This window comes from Nannospalax galili, unplaced genomic scaffold, assembly GCF_000622305.1.
Source record: "Nannospalax galili isolate Female #2095 unplaced genomic scaffold, S.galili_v1.0 scaffold1623, whole genome shotgun sequence".
NCBI lineage: Eukaryota > Metazoa > Chordata > Mammalia > Rodentia > Spalacidae > Nannospalax > Nannospalax galili.
In genome coordinates, this window is record NW_008349082.1 from 1012970 (window position 1) to 1032516 (window position 19547).

The window sequence follows — 19547 nt, forward strand, 5'->3', positions numbered from 1 at the left end:
ACTGTTATCCTAAGTGACGTAACACAGACTCAGAAAAAAAAAAATCGACATATGTTCTACCTCATATGTGGATCCTGGAACCAGACTCTGATAAATGAGTATGTGATCAGACATAACTGCAGGAACCAGGATAATGGAGAGGAAACAGGGAGGTAAAGGAAAAGAAAGAACCTGAAAGAGAAGAACAGTAGGAAACAGGCCTTAATAACGGAGATATGGATAAAAATTCAGTTAGTTTAAGGGAGGGGGTAGGGAAGGGTATACAAGGAACCTAGGGGATAAAGGGAAAGAAGGAGCTCAAGAGAGGTAGCATTGTAGGAGAAGGGTATTATTAATGGAGAAAGGGAGGAAATGGGGGCACCTTAATTGGGGAAATGATGATGGAGCGGTGAGACAATGCAAGATAAATAATGCCTAGCTAGTTTTGAAAACCAGAGGGAGCCATGTTACTCCAACAACCTACTGACAAATAATACATAGCAGATCAAGAAATATGTTTCTAGGTAAGGTTTATCTGAGAACAATTGGTCTTTGCCCAAGATTTATCTGCATGACACACAGTAATTAAAAGTACCAGACTGGTGGAACTAACCTTCTTGGATGTTTAACAGACATACTTTGAGGCCTATACTAATTTGGTCAGAGGGACATAAAGGACAGTTTTTGCTCCTTGCACTCCTAGGTTGACTAGTTCCAGGGGACTATGAGCATCTCCCAAAATGTCCTATAATTGTGGTGGGTCACCTGTCCTCTTGATCATGGAGGCTGAGGAGACCAGGTGGACTTGAACCAGTGTCCAGTCTACAAAGAGGAGGGTCAACACAGAGGAATCATTTCCTCCATGCTTCCAAGTGAAGGCAGCCATAGTTGAGCAGGACCTTTGACTTATCTTCACAGAGGTGGAATTGGTAAAAGAAAGGAGCCAGGAGCTCCTCCCAAGCCCATGTGACCCTTGAGGAACAGATCCTCAAACGACCTTAAGAGTAAAAATAAATTGGTTTATCTGGGCCAACTCTATGGCCTTAAACACCCAAAAGGAAAGTATAACAAAGATTAAAGGGGCCAATATAATTTTTTAAGAGTCCATATGTATAGCTAAAGGCTACATAACAAGCAGCAATGCCAGATAGGAGGTACCTTCTTTTGAGTTGTTGGCCGGGGGTGCCAAAGGGAACTCCCAGATAGCAACCTAGCATAGAACTGGGAAAATGAAAATCAGACCCCAATATTATCTAAAAGAACATTGACAACTGATTGCTGCTAGATGAGGAACAGCTGACCTTCCTAAAACAAATACCTCTAGATAGGCTGACTAGATTCATCAGATGGACAAGTAGTGGGGAATGGTTGGGGGTGACGACAACACCAGCAGACAGTAGGAGGGATATCAGAGTATAAGGGCTCTAGTGGGGGGAGGGAGACTATGGAAGGGTGCCATCTGGGAAGTGGGTGTATACATGAATAAGACGGTTTGAGATGTTCTGTGTGATGCACACACACACACACACACACACAAAATCAACGAATTTAAAAAAATGTATTATATTTGAGGAGGAAGCATGGAAATTTACATCATGTTAATTAGTAGGGGTGATAAACAATACTATTGAAATCTACCCAATGACTTTATAGACATACACAGGCGCCAAGGGTCCAACTGCAACGGATTATGACTAGTAATAATCAGATACATACAGATTAGGGATGCATGCGCCAACACCTGTGTTAGTAGCAAAAACAATGAGTCTTTACATAAGAGACAGTATATTTTAAAATGAAATGGAGATCTTTTTTAAAGGTTAAAAACTCATTCAATTTTATATCTTACAGGGCTTATACTGAGTTCAATATTGTGTAACTGTATTAATTCAACTGTGAACCTAGAAACTTACAGCCACTTGTGAAAGAGATGTACCCCTGGAGTTTGTTACTGGATATGTTAAAGCTGTAATGAAATGCTTCCTCTAATCATGTAGTTATTAAAATTAAAAAAATTTACTTAGTGTTAAATAGTAGAGGTGATAAACATCACCAGTGAAATCTACCTGATGACTTTACATCCATACTCAGGTACTGAGGATCCGAGTGTAACCGACTGTGAGTAGTTATAATCAGATACATAGAGATTAAAGACACATGTGCAAACGTGTTTGTAGCATTAAAAATGTAGGAAACAGCATATCTTAAAATGAAATGGAGATCTTCTTTAAAGGGTAAAAACTCATTCAATTTTATGTCTTACAGGGTTTATACTGAATTTAATAATGTATGCCTGTATTAATTCAACTGTGAACCTAAAAATTTACAGCCACCTTTGAAAGAGATGTATCCTTGCACTGGAATATGTTACTGAATATGTTAAAACTGTAATGAAATGCTTCTTCTAATCACGTAGTTATTAAATTTAAAAAAAAATTAAAAAAAATAAAATAAACTTTAAAAAAAAATTGTGATCGCTCAGTCTCCTGCTCCAGATGCTGCTGCCATGTCTCCCCCACCTTTATACACTCTCCCTCTGGAATCATAAGCCAAAATAAACTTTCTTCCATAAGTTGACTTGGGTCATGGTGTTTTATCACAGCAAGAGAAATGTAATTAATACACTCCGGGGAATCTTTAGCTCACTGGTTGTCTAGACTGGCTGTCCAGCAAGCTGCAGGCACCCACTTTCTCTGCTTTCCCATGTCTAGGAAAACAGTCATGCATTGTGACACACTGCTTTTTACATGGGTGCTGGAGATCCAAACTGAAGTCTGCATGCTTGCTCAGCAAGTACTTTATCAAGTGAGACATCTCTTCGGCCCTAGAAATATTAGTCAATAGGTATAAAGGTATGAGTGTTAAGATGATGTTATTTTAATTGAGAGTGGTCATGACTATACAACACTCTCATTTCACTTAATGCCAGTGAACGACACACATGAAAATGGCTGAAACAGGACATCTTATCGTTATATATATGGAAAAAAATACCCATAAATGAGTCTTGTGTGGGGACATACAGTAATCAGCTGACTCAGGAGCCCTCTGCATCCACAGATTTCATACACTTGGATTAACCAGATACACATGAGAAATATTTAGGAAAATCCATGAGTAGTGTACACATCTGTAGTTCCAGCAGTTGGGAGTTGGATGCAGGAGGATCAAGAATTCATGTCAAGGCTTGGCTACATACTTTTTGGATATGTAGGCTGCATGAGATTCTGACTCAACAAACAAACAAACAAACAAAATGAAGAAATAAACAACAAACACTCTTAAGAAAAACTTTAGAAACATTTGTTTATGAACTGAAAAATACCCAATCTTTTCTACCATTATTTCCTATGTAATGCAGTGCAACAACATTTTACATAGTGTTTTTGTTGTATAATGTATTTGAAACAATTTGAACATGATTTATAGTCTATGGCATGACATGCACAATTGCATGGAAATACTATACTTTTTTTGGGACAGAATTAGCTTATCTGCAGTTACAGACTTCTATGGGTCTTCTGGAACCAGTTACTCATGAATACCGAGGGTCAAAGGTGGACTTAATTTAGCGCTCGTCTCTTAAGAGTTTTGTAGTTAGGTTTACTCTTTCAGCTTTATTTGTACATGTCCACTTTAGAGACAGGGTCTTGCTGTGTATCCCAGGCTGGCCTTACTCTCTACTCTCTTGCCTCTGCCTCCCAAGCACTGGAGTTATAGATGTGTTCCTCCATGCCTGACAGTAATGTCTCAGCTGATTCTGTTCTGTTCTTCCTGTATCTTTCATTCATTTTGCATAGGATTTGTAAGAAAAATCCTGAGTTAGGATCCTGGAAGACGGTACCACAGACTTGACAACCTCTACCAGACAGATGTACTAGACTGACAACCTGAGTTCCAGCCCCAGAACCCAGTTGAGGTGGAATGAGAGAACCCATCCCTATTGTGGTCTTATGACCTCCACACATGGGAAATGGAACTTCTGTCACTTTAGAATAATATAAAATGAATTTTAAAAGAATACCCTAGTAAGATGTAGGAGGAGAGGAAGGGTCACTCACATATCACATCCAGGTTGTATGGGTCACTCTTCTTGCTAAGGAAGGGTCTTGAGATCTCACACTGATATATCCCAGCATCCTCCCTGATTACAGGTTTTATAGTGAGTATTCTGTTACTCCAGGTCAACTTTATGCGCTTGTTAGAATTCAGTGTCTGTTCATTGAACAACCAGGAGACAGAGATTCCAGGGCTTTTTGAAATACAGGTGAGGTCCACAATGTTATATTCTTTGACTGTTTTTCTGGAGACTGAGATCTGGGGTTTAAACAATGGCTCTATGAACAAACAGAAGAGGGAACCAACTGAGTAGAGTCCTTTGTCACAGGTCTCAGCCAGCTCTTGGGGCCCACCGTGTAAGGGCTAAGGTGGCCCAGAGGTTGTTCCCAACACTGTGCAGTGATCACATGTCATGGCTTAGGAGACAATGTGTATGGTGTGTACGGTATCACTCTAGACCCCAGATCACACCGGATCTCTCTTAACTGAAACACCTTTTTAGATTCCACATCAAGTATCCATTTTAAACTCCTTTGTCCAAAATTTTTATCATCAGACAGATGGGGTGTTTTTCCCATTGATTTTTAAAGTGCTTGTTAATTTTAAAAATTGGATACAAAATAATTGCCTACAGTGTGGCATTTTCACAAATGTGCATTGTACTTTGCTCACATTCATTCTGTCATTACCCTCATTATTCCCTCTCTTTCTGCTGGTCCACACCATCTTGCCCAGTTATCTCCCTTCATCTTCCCATCTCACGTTCATACTCACACAGACACACAGAGAAACACACAAACACTATATATACATATACATGTGTCTCTTGTGTATTATCTTGAATACTATCACAGTGAACATGGCTATGCAGAAAACTCTGGTATGCTGACTTAAACGCCTTCAGGTATATACTTAGGAGTGGCACAGATGGATTATGTGTTAGTTGTAAATTTGCTTTTGAGGAACCATAATACTTATTCCACAGTCTGTATTAATTTAAATTTCTATTTACATTCCCCTAAATCCTCACTAGCCCCTTTCATCATCATTTGTTTTCTTGATGGTAGCCATTCTGGGGTGAATGCAGATCTGAATACATTTTTTTATTTGTCTTTTTGAGACAGGGTCTTTCTATAGCCACAGCTGGCCTGGAACTTGATGTGTAGAACAGCCTGGTCTCGATCTCACACAGATCCTCCTGCCTCTGCCTCCTGAGTGTTGGGACTAAAGGTATACACAGCCAAACCAAGCTTCTGAATGCAGTTTTCATTGTACTTCCCTTATAGGTGTAGATGTTGCATGTTTTCCACATTTTTGATAATTGTTTGTATTTCTTGTGTGGAATGCTATTTGTTCAAGACATTGTCTCATCACTTAATTGGAATTTTTGTTTAATTTTTTGAGTTCTTTTTGTATTATAAGTGTGTTTGTGTTCCTATGTGCTCACATGTGTCTATGGTTGCATTTTCTAATGGATATGTGCCTGTGGGGCCCAGAGGTGGGTGTCAGATACATAATACCATGTACAGCTTTGATGCGGATGATGTGAATGACAACTTAGCTCCTTATTCTTCAAGCAAGCACTTTACCCACTGAGTCAGCTCCGAGCCCTTTGAGTTCTTTATTGTAGTCTAAGTATTAATCTCTGAAATATATACTCATCAGAGATATTCTGTTCCACACCCTAGCCAAAACTTATTGAATGATTTTTATTAATTAAAGTTTTCTGTTACAGTTTCCTACATACATGTAATGTCTTCTGATTGCTCTCACCCCAGCCTTCCGACATCTTCCTCCCTTCCCTGTCTTCCTCCTCCTCTGCTCTACTAATCTTATTCCCACACTGAAGTCATTTGTTTTGTTGGTGTGGTCTTGGGATTGGAACTGTCCATTGGAGTCTGGTGGGTCCACCAGTCAGTACACTCCCTCTCTCTCTGTGAGGAACTGGTGGCTCCCTCTCCCTCAGAGTTGGTCTGTTGTCGATAGTTGAGCATTAAGAGGCAGGTCCTCATGGGCAACTCTGCCATCCGTGAATGCCTGTTAAAAGCCTGTGTTGTTAAGCCCAGCACAAGTTATAGCAGCTGCTTTGAGACTGTGGTGGCATTGGTTGTGTAGTATTAGAGGTTGTGCACCTTTCTTCCTATCTTGCAACTCTTATTTTTTTCTATCTTGTGCTTCACAATGTTCTCTGAGCCTTAGAGGGGAAAATGACTTGTTCAGGACTGAGTCCTAATCGGTCACCTACTAGGAGCATCTTAGGCTGCCAAGTAATTAAATAAAAAATGAAACTGAAATCAGCAAATCAAACAGCAAATTTAAAAAATCAAACATTTCAGCACCGTAAGATTCAAAGATCTGCTGTCTAACGCATATGTGTTAAGAAACACCAGTAGGAAAACACTGTTTTTATTTTCCATAACTGAACAATCATACTTCTATAAGAGCAGAAAACTCTTTGTTTAAAGAACAGGATTTTGCCTAACACAGGTTAGCCTTAAACTCACTGTGTAGCTGAGATTGGCCTTGAATTCCTGATCCTCTTGCCTCTCCCTCCCACATACTGTGACCTTTGGCATATGTCACTATGCCCAGGTAGAAAACATTGATGTACAGTACAGAAGTGGCAATTTACTACATGTAATAGCCTGGAATCTGAGCAGAGGTGTTGCAGAAAGTATGAATTTCTTGGAGTGAGAATGTGCAGTGCAAAGCCCAGGTGAACTGTATCCCCGACAGCTGTTCGTCTAAACAAATCTCTCCTCCCAAGCTGCTGCTGTGCTGTGTTTGGTCATAGTGATGAGAGGTCATTCAGAAGGTTGGGAGTATGAGTGGGGTTATTACCTGACCATGTAATTTGTAGGCTTTTGTAAGAGTTTGAGGTGTGCCTAGAGAAGCCCTAGAATGCTGTAAGTAGAGCTTAGTGGGCCATATTATGGTGATAGGCCCGAAGACTAGGATGATGCAAGAAATGTGAATAGAGACTGTGCTCCTGAGGTTTCAGAGTGGAACATGCATGAATGAGCAGTTGAATCACAGACACTCCTGTTATACTCTGCCAGCACATCTGGCTACACTTTCTGTGTGTTCTGGAAATCTGCCTGAAGGTGAATTCTAAAGTAACAGAATTATTTGTTAAGGGGAGGAAATGGAAAGAGCATTGAGTTCATTACATTGAGTTCATTAGTGGTGCTCACGCAAATCTGTGTTTAGGGCTGTCAACTTGGAACTAGATAACTTCTCAGGGAGTTAGTCCCAGGAGATAACTGATTCTCCTCTTCTTTGTTTATAGCTCTTCATCTAGGGGTGAGACCCTGTGAAATTTCCCCCATGAACCCTGGCATGGCAAGTTGTATTGTCATTATGCAGATCTTGATAGACTAGCACACAATGGAGATTGCATGAGTGTAGCTTCCCTGTCATGACTTGAATGCATTAGCTAGCTGCAGGAGTCTTGTCCTGCTGCCTCTTGTATCCTTTCAGCCCCTACCTCATAATATTTTCAGGACCTTAGATGTAGAGTTTGAATTGTAGATATATCGCTTAGGGCTGGGCACCTCATGGTCCCTTATTCTCTGCATTTCACCAATTGCGGAACTCTACTTTTCTCCATCTGTTGCAAGAAGAAGCTTTTGCTATGAGTGATGAGTACTAAAGTTGTCTGTGAGTATGAAAATACACATTTAGAATATAGGAAGAAGAAATTAATTTGGTCCAGGAAGATGTCAGAAGTAGGTGCTTCTCTAGGGCCAATATCTCTCCAGCAATGTGTACTTAGCTTAGTTTATAGTAACTTGCATGAACTCCTTCCCATTGAGCAGGCCTTAAATACAATTAGACAGCTGTTTAAGACCCTCAAGATAAAAGTGCTACTCTTGCACCAATACAGATAATTTGCTGGGCCAGTCATTGATTTGGCTTGTAGGTTTAAGAGCTGCATAGGATCCTCTGTTTGTTTTCTCCCTTGGAAGCTTGCAAGTATCTTACTATGAAAGCTAGTCTTCTGGGAGGAGGCTTCCAGCTCTCTTCAAAGTATGTCTTATCTTCAAACATTAGGGTCTTACCATCAAGTTCTAGAGGACAATCAAGGGCTGTGGTATAGCCCATATTATTCTTGGAGGCACTTGGACTACCCTGACCAACAAATACTACCCTGACCAAAAATTCCAATAGGACTATTTTTCTTTGCCGGCACTGTGATTTCTGTTATATAGCCTTCAGCTATGCACATGCACTCATATTTATGTGTATTTCTCTCCTTTTTTGGTCTTTTTGAAACAGCGTTTCCCTCTAGTCCCAGCTGGCCTGGAACTCACCATGGAGACCAAGCTGGCCTCAATCTCACAGAGATCCTCCTGCCTCTGCCTCCCAAGCGTTGGGATTAAAGGTGTGTGCCACCGCGCCTGGTACATTTATGTGTATTTTTCAGTAGACTTATTAAGTACTATGTCTTCCTTTGGCCTTTTACAGCACCTAAACATTATTTATCTTTCCTTTCTCTACCCTATATAACCCTTTTCCCTTCCTCCCCAGTTTAAAAAAAAACATTTTCCTCCCTCACTTGATAATCTCTTTCTCCTACTATCCCCCCTCTTGAGTTCCTTGTTCATTTTAAGTATTTGTTTGGACATGGTCTTCAGTCAAAATCGTGATCTATTTTAGAGGAAGTTTTTTGAGATTGTGAGAAGAGTGCTAATTCCAGTTATTACTGGGAAATTACACACATGTGTGTTAAGTCCATTTGCTTCCTGGTTCACTCTGATTCTTGCTGATTTCTTATGTCTCTGTAGCTGAGAGTGGAGTATTGACATTACCCTGTATTACTGTATCTGGGACTCGCTGTGTTATTATGTCCAGTTGAATTTGGCTTCTGAAAGTAAGCATGCCCATATATTTGCAATCCTGGATGGATCATTCCTTTACTGATGTGTAGTGACCTTCTTCTTCTGTTCAGTAACTTTCACTAGAAATCTACTTTATCAAATGCAGGTAGAACATTTCCTACTTGTTATTGGCTCCGGCTTCCTTGAACTTTTGACTTCCTGGCACTCACTTTCAGTGTGGGTTTGTGTCTGTTAGTGAGGTGTGCTTCTTACAGATAACAAATGACTGGATCTTGTGTGTGTGTGTGTGTGTGTGTGTGTGTGTGTGTGTGTGTGTGTGCGTGCGTGTGTGTGTGTGTGTGTGTGCCTTAAAAATATATCCAGGTAGTCTTCTACTTTTTCTGGAGCATTAAGGGCATGTTTCCCCTGTAAATTTGTAGGTTGTTTGACCTGTGGTTGGATATTATTTGTTCTTCATTTTTCTATTCATGTTAGAGTTTTATTGTTTACTGAGGTGGCTATGATTGAATATTTCCTAGTTCTCCTTTGCTCTTTGATTCCTCTCATGAAATACATTCTTTCCAGTGCTCTCATGGTGAGACTTGTTCTTCCTCTTCTCTGTGTAAGTTTCCTTTAAGTGTCCTCTGCCAGGCTGGCTTAGTGGTCATGAATGGCTCCAGTTTGTGCTTGTCCAGGATGGCTTCTATTCCTCCCTTGATTTTAAAAGAAAACTCATTGGGAATAGTAGTCATGGTTGGCAGTTGTTTACTTCCAGGTTTTGAAATATCTTATCCTATGTTTTCCTGGCCTTCAAGGTTTGTGCTGAGAGGTCTGATATTAATCTGATATGTGTTTGTTTGTTACTGAGTTGTCATTTTTCTCTTACAGCTTTTAATAGTTTCTTGTTATTTTATAGTATTAGCATTTTAGCTCTAAAGTATTATGGGAATGTTGTTTTGTGGTCATTTCTTTAGTGGTTCAAATGCCTGCTCTGTTTCAATGTCCATTTCTTTCCCTAGGTTTGACACATTTTCTGCTATAATTTCACTGAAGCGCTTTACTGTGCTTTAAACATTTTTTTCAGATTTATTTTTATCAATACTTTTTTTCTGGCAGGGAAATCCTAACTAGTTTATTGGGCTTGTTAACATAGCATAGGGTGGGGGTTTTATTTACAGAAGAGTGACTGCCCCCCATTTACAGCTGTACTGGAAAGTCCACTCTCAAATATAGATTCTGTGCCTTCCTGACAGCTCTACAAAATGGCCGGAGAGGTGCCTTATGACATTCTCAGCTTGTATATCCTTAGCCCCTCCCTAAATGAAACTAAGGCTAACTGATTGGGTGGGAGGGGTAACTGGTATCCCCTTGACTCCTTGATGAGCAAGGGAAGCAGATGTGACTATAGCTTGCAGGCATAGTGGTCAGAGGACACTTCCAGGTAACACTCTACCCTTTCCTCCAGCTCTCACATTCCTTTGACCAACTTCTTCCACAACAGTCCCTGGACCTTGGAGAGGGTGGCATGATCTTCCTTCCATTGTGGCAAGGCACTGAACTTTCAGGTCTCTGCATCATGTTTTCCATGGGCTGTTGGCCCATTTCAGTGGGATTCCATCTATTATAAGGATTTAGTGTTAGGATCCATAAATGAGGGAGAACATACATCTTGTTTTTCTGAGTCTGTGTTACTTCACTTAGTATAACAGTTTCTAGATCCATCCATTTACCTGCAAATTTCATGATTTCATCATTCTTTACTTCTGAGCAGGACTCCATTGTGTAAATGTACCACATTTTCATTAACCATGCATCAGTTGAGGACCACTTAGGTTGCTTCCATCTCCTAGCTATTGTGAAAAGAGCAGCAACAAACATGGTTGTAGAAGTTTCTCTACAACAGGATGAGTTCTTTGGGTATATGCCAAGGAGTGGTTATAACCAGATCATATGGTAGGTTCATTTTTAGTTTTTGAAGAGTTCTCCATAGGGGTTGCACGAGTTTGCAATCCCACTATCAGTGAATGAACATTCCACTTTCTCCACATTTTATCCAGCGTTTGGTATCATTTGTTCCCTTGATCTTAGCAGGTCTGACTGGAGTGAAGTGAAACTTTATGGTGGTTTTGATTTGCATTTCCCTAATTACTAACACTGTTGAACCTTTTTTTATTTTTTTTTGTCTTTTTGAGACAGGGTCTCCCTGGAACTCCAGCTGCCTGGAACTCGCTCTGTAAACCAGGCTGGCCTCGAACTCACAGAGATCTGCCTGCCTCTGCCTCCCAAGTGCTGGGATTAAAGGCATGCGCCACCACACCTGGTGATGTTGAATCTTTTAAAGATATTGCTTAGCCATCTTTATTTCTTCCTTTGAGAACTCTCTGCTTAGATCTTTAGCCCATCTTTTAATTGTGTCATTTACTTTCTTGGTCCTTTGTTTTTTGAGTTCTTTATATATTCTGGATGTTAAACCTCTGTCAGATGTGTTGCTGGTGAAGGTTTTGTTTTTTTTTTCCCTCACTCTGTAGGTTTTCTCTCTACTTTCTTGATTGTTTCTTTTGCTGTACAGAAGCTTTTTAGTTTCATGAGGTAGTACTTGATTGTTGACCTTAATTCCTGAGCAACTGGTGTCTGATTTAGAAAGTCCTTTCCTATACCTATATCTTGTAGGTTACTGCCAATGTTTTCTTGGCACCTTTGTCAAATATCAGGTGGCTGAAGTTGTGTGTACTCAGTTTTGGGCCTTTAGTGATGTTACATTCATCTTTGTGTCTATTTTTCTGCCAGTACTGTGCTGTTTTTATGATTATAGCTCTGTAGTATACTTTGAGATCTGCCATAGTAATCCCCCCAGTGTTGCTCTTTGTGTTCAGGATTGCTTTGGCTATCCAGGGTCTTTTGTACTTCCATATGAATTTAAGGATAGTTTTTTTTTTTAAATTCTGTGATGTATGTCTGGGATTTTGATTAGCATTCCATTGAATCTATATATTGCTTTTGGAAGGATGGTCATTTTCACAATATTAAATCTTCTAATCCATGAGCATGGGAGGTCCTACCATATTTTGGTGTTTTCCTCAATCTGTTTCTTTAAAGATACAAAATTTTCATTGCAGAGATCTTTGATGTTTTCGGTCAGGTTTATTCAAAGATATTTTCTTTCTAGCTATTGTGGGAGGGTTTCTCTGTACTCTTTCTTCAGTTGCTTGTTATTGGTATATAGAAAAGCTACTGATTTTTGTAGATTAATTTTGTAACCTTCTACTTTACTGAAATTGTTGATCAGTTCTAGGAGTTTTCTGGTGGAATTTTTGGATCTACTGGGTATAGTATCATATCGTCCGAAAAAAGGGATAATTTGGCCTCTTATTTTCCAATTAGTACTACTTTAATTTTTTCTCTTGTCTTACTGCTCTAGCAAGAATTTCAAGTACTATATTAAAAAAGGAGTGGAGATAGTAGCCATCCTTGTCTGTTTCCTGATTTTCCTGAGAATGCTTCCAGTTCTTTTCCGTTTAGAATGATGTTGGTGTGGGTTTGTTGTATATAGCCTTAATTATGTTGAGGTATGTTCCCTTCAGTCCAATTCCCTTTAGAGCTATTATTATGAATTCATGCTGAATTTTGTCTTTGTCCAAAGCCTTCTCTGCATATATTGAGATGACCATGTGATTTTTGTCTTTGAGTCTATTTATATGATTGATGATGATAATTGACTTGTGTATACTGAACCATCCCTGCATCTCTGGAATAAAGCCTCCTTGATCATGGTGAATGGTCTTTTTGGTGTACATCTGTGTGTGGTTTGCAAGTACTTGGTTGAGAATTTTTGCATCTATGTTCATTAAGGATCTGGGTCTATAGTTTTCTGTTTTTCGTTGTGTCTTTACCCAATTTGGGTATTAGAGTGATGCTGGCTTCATAGAAGGAATTTAGGAGTTCTCCCTCTGGTTTTACCATTTAAAAATAATTTGAATAGTGTTGGTTGGCGGTCTTCTCTAAATATTTGGTAGAATTCTGCTTTAAATCCATCTGGGCCCGGGCTTAGTTAGAAAGTTTTGTATTACTGTTTCGATTTCCTTATATGTTACGGGTCTGTTTAAACTGTTGATCTATTCTTGGTTTAACTTTGGTGGTTCCCATGATTTTAGATATCCATCCATTTCTCTTAGGTTTTCAAATTTAATAGAGTATAGATTTTTAAAGTATTCCCTTATAATGTTCTGGATGTTTCCAGTGTCTGTTTTGATGCTTCCCTTTTCATTGCTGATTTTGTTGATTTGGATTTGCTCTTTCTTTCTTTTGGTTAACTGGGTTAAGGTTCTGTCTATCTTATTTAGCTTTTCAAAGAACCAGCTTTTAGATTCATTGATTCTTTGTATTGTTTTCCTTGTTTCTATTTCATTAATTTCTGCGTTGACATTTTTTATTTCTTCTCTTCTGCTGGGGTTGGGTTTTATTTGCTCTTGCCTTTTTAGAGTCTTGAGTTGCAATGTTAAGTCATTTCTGTGTAATCTTTCTAATTTTTTTGATGTAGGCATTTAGAGCTATAACCTTCCCTCTTAGGACTGCTTTTAGAGTGTACCAGAGGTTTTGTTGTATTGTCCTTTTTGTTGAATTCCAGGAACATTTTTATTTCTTTCTTAATTTCTCCTTTGGCCTACTCTTTATATAGGAGTGTGTTGTTTATTCTCCATAAGTTCATGTATTTAGTAGGGTTTCTTCCAGTGTTGATTTTAAGCTTTATTACATTGTGGTCTAATAGAATGCATGGAATTATTTCAATTTTTTTTGTATTTGTTGAGGTTTGTTTTGTGCCCCAGTATGTGGTCAATTTTTGAGAAAGTTCCATGGGGCGCTGAATAGAAAGTGTATTCTTTGGTGCTTGGGAAGATGTCTGTTAGGTTAATTTGATGTATGGTATCATTTAATTCAGACATCTCTCTGTTTATTCTTTGTCTGGTTGACCTGTCTAATGGAGACAATGGGATATTGAAGTTTCCTATTGTTACTGAGTTGGAATTAATCTGTGTCTTCAAATCCTGTAGTGTTTTTATGAATTTAGGGCCACAATAGTTTGTTGCATATATTTTCAGGATTGTAGTATCTTCTTGGCTAATTGTTTTTTGGATCAGAATGAAGTGACCCTCTTTATCTCTTCTGACTAGTTTTAGTTTGATGTTTAGTTTATCAGATATTAGAATTGCATCCCCTGCTTGTTTCTTAGTGCTATTTGCTTGAAATATTCTTTTCCATCCTTTCACATTAAGGTAGTGCCTGTCCCTGAAGATGAGATGGGTCTCTTGAAGACAGCAAAAATATGGATTTTGTTTCTTAATCCATTGAACTAGCCTGTGGCTTTTGACTGGGGAGTTCAGACCATTGATATTTAAAGTTATTATTGAAAGATGTGTATTTATTGTCATCATTTTGATTACTGTTTTCATTCTTTGTCTAATTTTGTGTTTCTGCAATTATCCCTTCATTTAGTTTCTTTCTGTTGCCCTGGGCTGTAGGAGACAAAGATGGCTGAACTTAGGACAAAATGGGTCTGAACTTTAAGCATGCTACAGCCTCTGCTAAAAGGACAAAGCAGTGAAAACAGAGTCTCAGAGCCCTGTCATGAGGAACACTGCAATGACTAGCAGAAGGAAACTGGCTAGGTTAAAAGTTTACAGTCCCTTTGTTCTAAGAAAAAACATCTTGACTTCCTTAATCTAGATGTGAAAAACAACCTAATCAATAAAACCAAGTATGTGTGTAACTAAAATTAACTAAAATTAAGAGGTCTCAGTTAATGGCCCTGACACATTCCCTGGTCTTAAACAAATGATCCTCTGCCCATGCTAAGGATTGATCAACCTGTGTAACATGTAATATGAGTACCCCTTTCTTTGTCTAAGTTGAACTTTACACGCACCCTGGACCCTGCACATACCCACTAGCCCCTCTTTTGTATATGAGCTTGTTATTAGAGAATAAGTTGGCTTGCTGTAAAGAAACACAAGTCCCAGGGTCAGATCTCTGTGCTGATTGGTGTCACCGGCACAGAGGCAAAACTTCCCCACTAAGCAAAGCAGACTTGGGTCTCTGCACCGGGGTATAGTTGTTCCTTTCTCTGTTCTTTTTATTGGTTCGAGTATTCTTTAAAGGGCTGGTTTTGTAGACATGTATTCTTTCAGGCTGTTCATGTTGTGGAAGATTTTTCTTTCCCCTTCAACTATAATAGACATTTTTGCTGGGTAAAGTATTTTGGGGTGGCATGTATGGTCATTTAGAACTGGAAAAACCTTGGTCCAGGATCTTCTGGCTTTCATAGTTTGCATTGATAAGTCAGCTGTAATTCTGATGCGCTTTCCTTTGTTGAGAGTTGTTTTCTTTTGCTGCTTTCAGTATTCTCTCTTTGATCTGTGCATTTATTGTTTTTACTATGATATGCTGTGGGAGTTTCTTTTCTGGTCCTATTTGGTGTTCTATGTGCTTCTTGTATTTGTATGGGAATGTCTTTCTTTAATTTTGGGAAATTCTCTTGTCCAATCCTGTCTAATATCTGGTCCATACCATCAATCTGAAATTCTTATCCTTCCTCTCTATGCCTATGATACATAGATTTGGTCTTTTCATGGCGTCCCATATGTCCTGCATATTCCATTCTTGTGTTTTAAAATTTTTTCATAATCTTTGCTTGAGCATTCCAGTTCTTCAACTTTATCTTCCAGTGTTGATATTCTGTTTTCCATTTCATTCATTCTAGCATTGAGGCTTTCTCCTGTTGTTTCAAGTTGGCATCTTTCTTCATTTCAGCCTGAGTTTTCTTCAATGTTTTTCTTTTGTAATTCATTCAGATGTTTATCCTTATCATCTTTTAGTTCTTCGATTTGTTTGTTTGTGTGTTCTTTAGTTGAATTCCTTGATCATGTTTATGATTGTTCTTTTAAATTTTATGTCCTGGGTTATCTTTAGGGGGCTCTTTTTGTAGAACTCTTCTACAGGACTGGTGGAGTTTGGTGGGAACATACTATTTTGGTTTTCCATTTTATTATTTTTTTCCTTTTGTTTTTGGCTTGTGGATTTCTTTCATTGTTTGTGATTCTGGTATGAAACTGAAGCCTTCCTTTCTTGAGTTGAAGTCTGCTTCTGTTTGTATTATTGCTGTGCCTTGGTTGGTTTCTTATTGGCTATGTAAAGCTTGTTGGTCTAGGTTTCAGGTTCTCTCAGATTTTATTTTGGAGGGAACTGATGGTTTCAGATCAGCTACTCTAGATCTCCCACAGAGGGCCAAGGCAGGCTCCAGTCAGGTATACTCAGGCTTCCTTCTAACATTTGGGCCCCTACTAGTGGTACTCAGAGCACAATTTGCAAATTTCCCTAAGGGGGGGGCGATTTTTGCCCTCTTATGCAGTCTGCTGAGTTCTCAGCCCCTACCCTAGGCAGAAGGCAGATCAGGCACTCTCAGGCTGTCTACTAAGGCCTCAGCCTTACCCTGCTGTAGTGCAGAGGGGTCTGCCCCTGGGGCCATGGGAAGGGCCTCACATAGTCCCATTTAGGGCATTGGATAAGGTGTGATTTGGGGAAGCTCACCACCATGTAGAGGCCAGACCCAGGTGCTTTCAGGCAGTCTACCAAGGTCTCAGCCCCTACACCCTGTGGAGGCCAGGTCAGGCACTCCCTGTGCTGTTTACTCATGTCTTAGGTTTTTCTTCTACCACAGGGGTTCTTCAGCCAAGTCTTATCAATCATGTCTCAGAATTCTGGACAGTGGAATCCAGGGACACTGTCTCTGCCTCCCTCACCAAGTTGTTGGTGGTTTACAAATGCATTGTGCTTTGCCTGGTTTTATGTTTGCACTGGGGATCTGAATTCATACCTACATCCTAGCAATGACAAGCACTTTATTGAGTGAGCTATCTCCCCAGCCCAAAATGACCTTTCGCATTTCTCTTCCTTCCAAGTGGTGACTTACAGTGAAGCTCCTTGCTTGCCAACTGAGCGTCCCTCACCGTAGAGATGTTGTGCATCACATGAGCTGCTTTCCACAGTCTCACACAACTGGGACTTCAGAACCAGTACCAGCTCAGAAGCATCTGCCCTGAGGCTCACTCTTCTCATTTCCCTGTACCTAATCTTAGGCCAGTTCTGGCATTTGCTAGCTTTGGGATTTAATCAGATTTGGGAACATCTTTCAGAATCCTTTTTCCATACACCCTATCTGATTTCCAGATGGAGTCAAAGCAGAGCCAATCACCAGGTGGACAGGAGCAGAACTGGGAACAGAGTTCTGAGCATCTGTGTACTATCTGCTGTGGGTGTTTCTATCCATCAGTTGGGAAGAGACAGTGTGAAAAAGTTTCAATGCTCTGGGTGTTCCTTGTGGATGATAAAGGAGGTAAAAGAAAAAGAGAATTGACAAATGTCATGAAATACTGATAGAAAGAAGTTCCATGACCTTATAGAACCTTCCTCCTCCTCACTGGAGAGTCACTACTACCACCTGTGGCTTCCAGAGTTGAGAGATTCCTCTTCTATGCTAGACCCCAGGTTAGCAGTGAGAAATCAGTGTGACCAGGGGAAGAGAGTGTCTCAAGTAGGGAGGGGTCTTGGGAGAGGATTGGGATTAGCTTGTGACACCGGACACAGCCTGGAATACCTTTGTCCCTGCTCCTTACAGAAAACCAGACCCTACAGAGAGTGTTGCTGAAGTTTCAGGGATCTACTTACCAACCGCTGTAATTTTAATGTTTGTGGAATTGTTCAAGCGACTTGCATTGTTATAAGCACTGCATCTATAAATTCCAGTACTACTTGAGTTGATCATGTTGATTACTAACATTCTTTCAGAGTTCATGAGTGTCCCATTGACAGTCCAGAAGTACTGTGGTGTTGGATTAGATGTTGCTGTACAGGTTAACATTAGTTTATCTCCTATCTCATAATATTCATCTGTGGGAGATATTTGGGGGGTATCTGGGCCATCTGGAGGAAGGAGAAAAGAATGTGATGTCATGAGATGGTAAAGGGAGATCCTGATCTGTAGAAGGTCAGTGTATCCCTGAGCCAGGGGACAGACTTGCTTTTAAATAAGTTTCAAGTAGGGTGGTAATTGATCAATAGTAGAGGAGTGGAATAACATGCACAAAGCATCAGGTTGCTCCTCCCACATTCCACACACAGAAAAGACCCCACTCATACTCCTCTGTGTTGGAAACTTAACCTAGAGCATATTCTGCCCTTTCTACCACTTGTAGTTTCTTGAGCCACTTGAGACAAGAGCAACCCCTCTCCCATCCCCATCCAAGGCTTGGCTGCCCGGATGTGCCTAGAGCAGATGGCAGTGGCTGACTGGAGTCCTTTTTGTGGACCTGAGCATTGAGTGGTATGATCTTAGGCCACGTGTATTTGGGCTGCTGGGAACATGGAAGGACAGAGGTTACTTACAGAAGACATTCACACTGATTGGGTTACTACGGTTGAGATCTTTTGCATTCCTGGTTTCACATTCATAGGTTCCACCATATTGCCTTGTAATCTTGTGTAAAGTGAGAGTCCTGTTACCCTCAGATAGTATGGCTTTGCCACTAGGTTGAAGGTTCCTATTATTTAGCCGCCAAAAGTAACTTGTGTTCTCGGTGTAAGGTTCACAAATTAACTGAACAATGTTTTGTCCCTCCACAGCAGATGTTTTGTTGGCTCTGATGAAGGGTTTGGTTAACTGAGCTGTGTAAACAAGAGAGAGAAGATTACCCTGTGTGGTACCTGGAAAGGCCACTCTCTGCAGAGTGGCTTCTCTCAGCTTACCACCAACTTGAGTCCTTAAATGGGGAGGAGTGTGAATGACAGGCAGATCTATGAGGTGCTGGGCACTCAGCCCTTGGAGCCAACTGCACTGTGTGTGGGAGAAGCACAGGCTTTTTCACATGTTAGCTCATCTTCACTGGTTGTAGACTGATCCAGAATCAGGATTCTCAATACCACATGGCCCTCCTGGTCTACACTGCCTCTTCTAGTTTTTGCTGCTGTGCTAAAACACTGACCAAAGCCAGCGTGGGGAGGAAAGGGTTTATTTCAGCTTACAACTCCCAGTCACAATCCATTACTGAAGAAATCAGGGTATGAATTCAAGGCAAGAACCTGGAGGCAGGAACTGAAGCACAGACAATGGAGGAACGTTGCTTAGTGGCTTGCTCCTCTGGCCTGTGCTTAGCCTGTCTTCTTATACAACCCAGGACTACTTGCCCAAGGGTGACATCACTCACTGTGGGCTAGGCTCTCCCACATCACTCAAAAATCAGGGAAATAACCTCACAGATATACCTAACATGTCAATCTGACAGAGGAAATTCCCTAGTTGAGGTTCACTCTTCCCATGTGTGTCATGTTTATAATGCAAGCTATTCAGTAAACTGTCTGACCCCAGGACATGAGGTACATGTTTCCCTCCATCTGTACTGACCTCCCTGCTCAACCTGGGCATCAGTCCTCTGGGGCTTTGCTTTCCAAGGGTGTACTATTGATAGTACCCTATGTGACTTCCCATTGTGTTTAAATCTAGAGAGGCCCCCACAGCTTCTCCTAGAACTGGCACTGTGATTAGAACTCATACACAGAAGACCCGAAGGAGGCTTGGCATTTGGCTCTAGTGGTCATCCTTTAGCCCAGTGTGGGGAATTTTGGTGTTTTGTGGTAACTGAC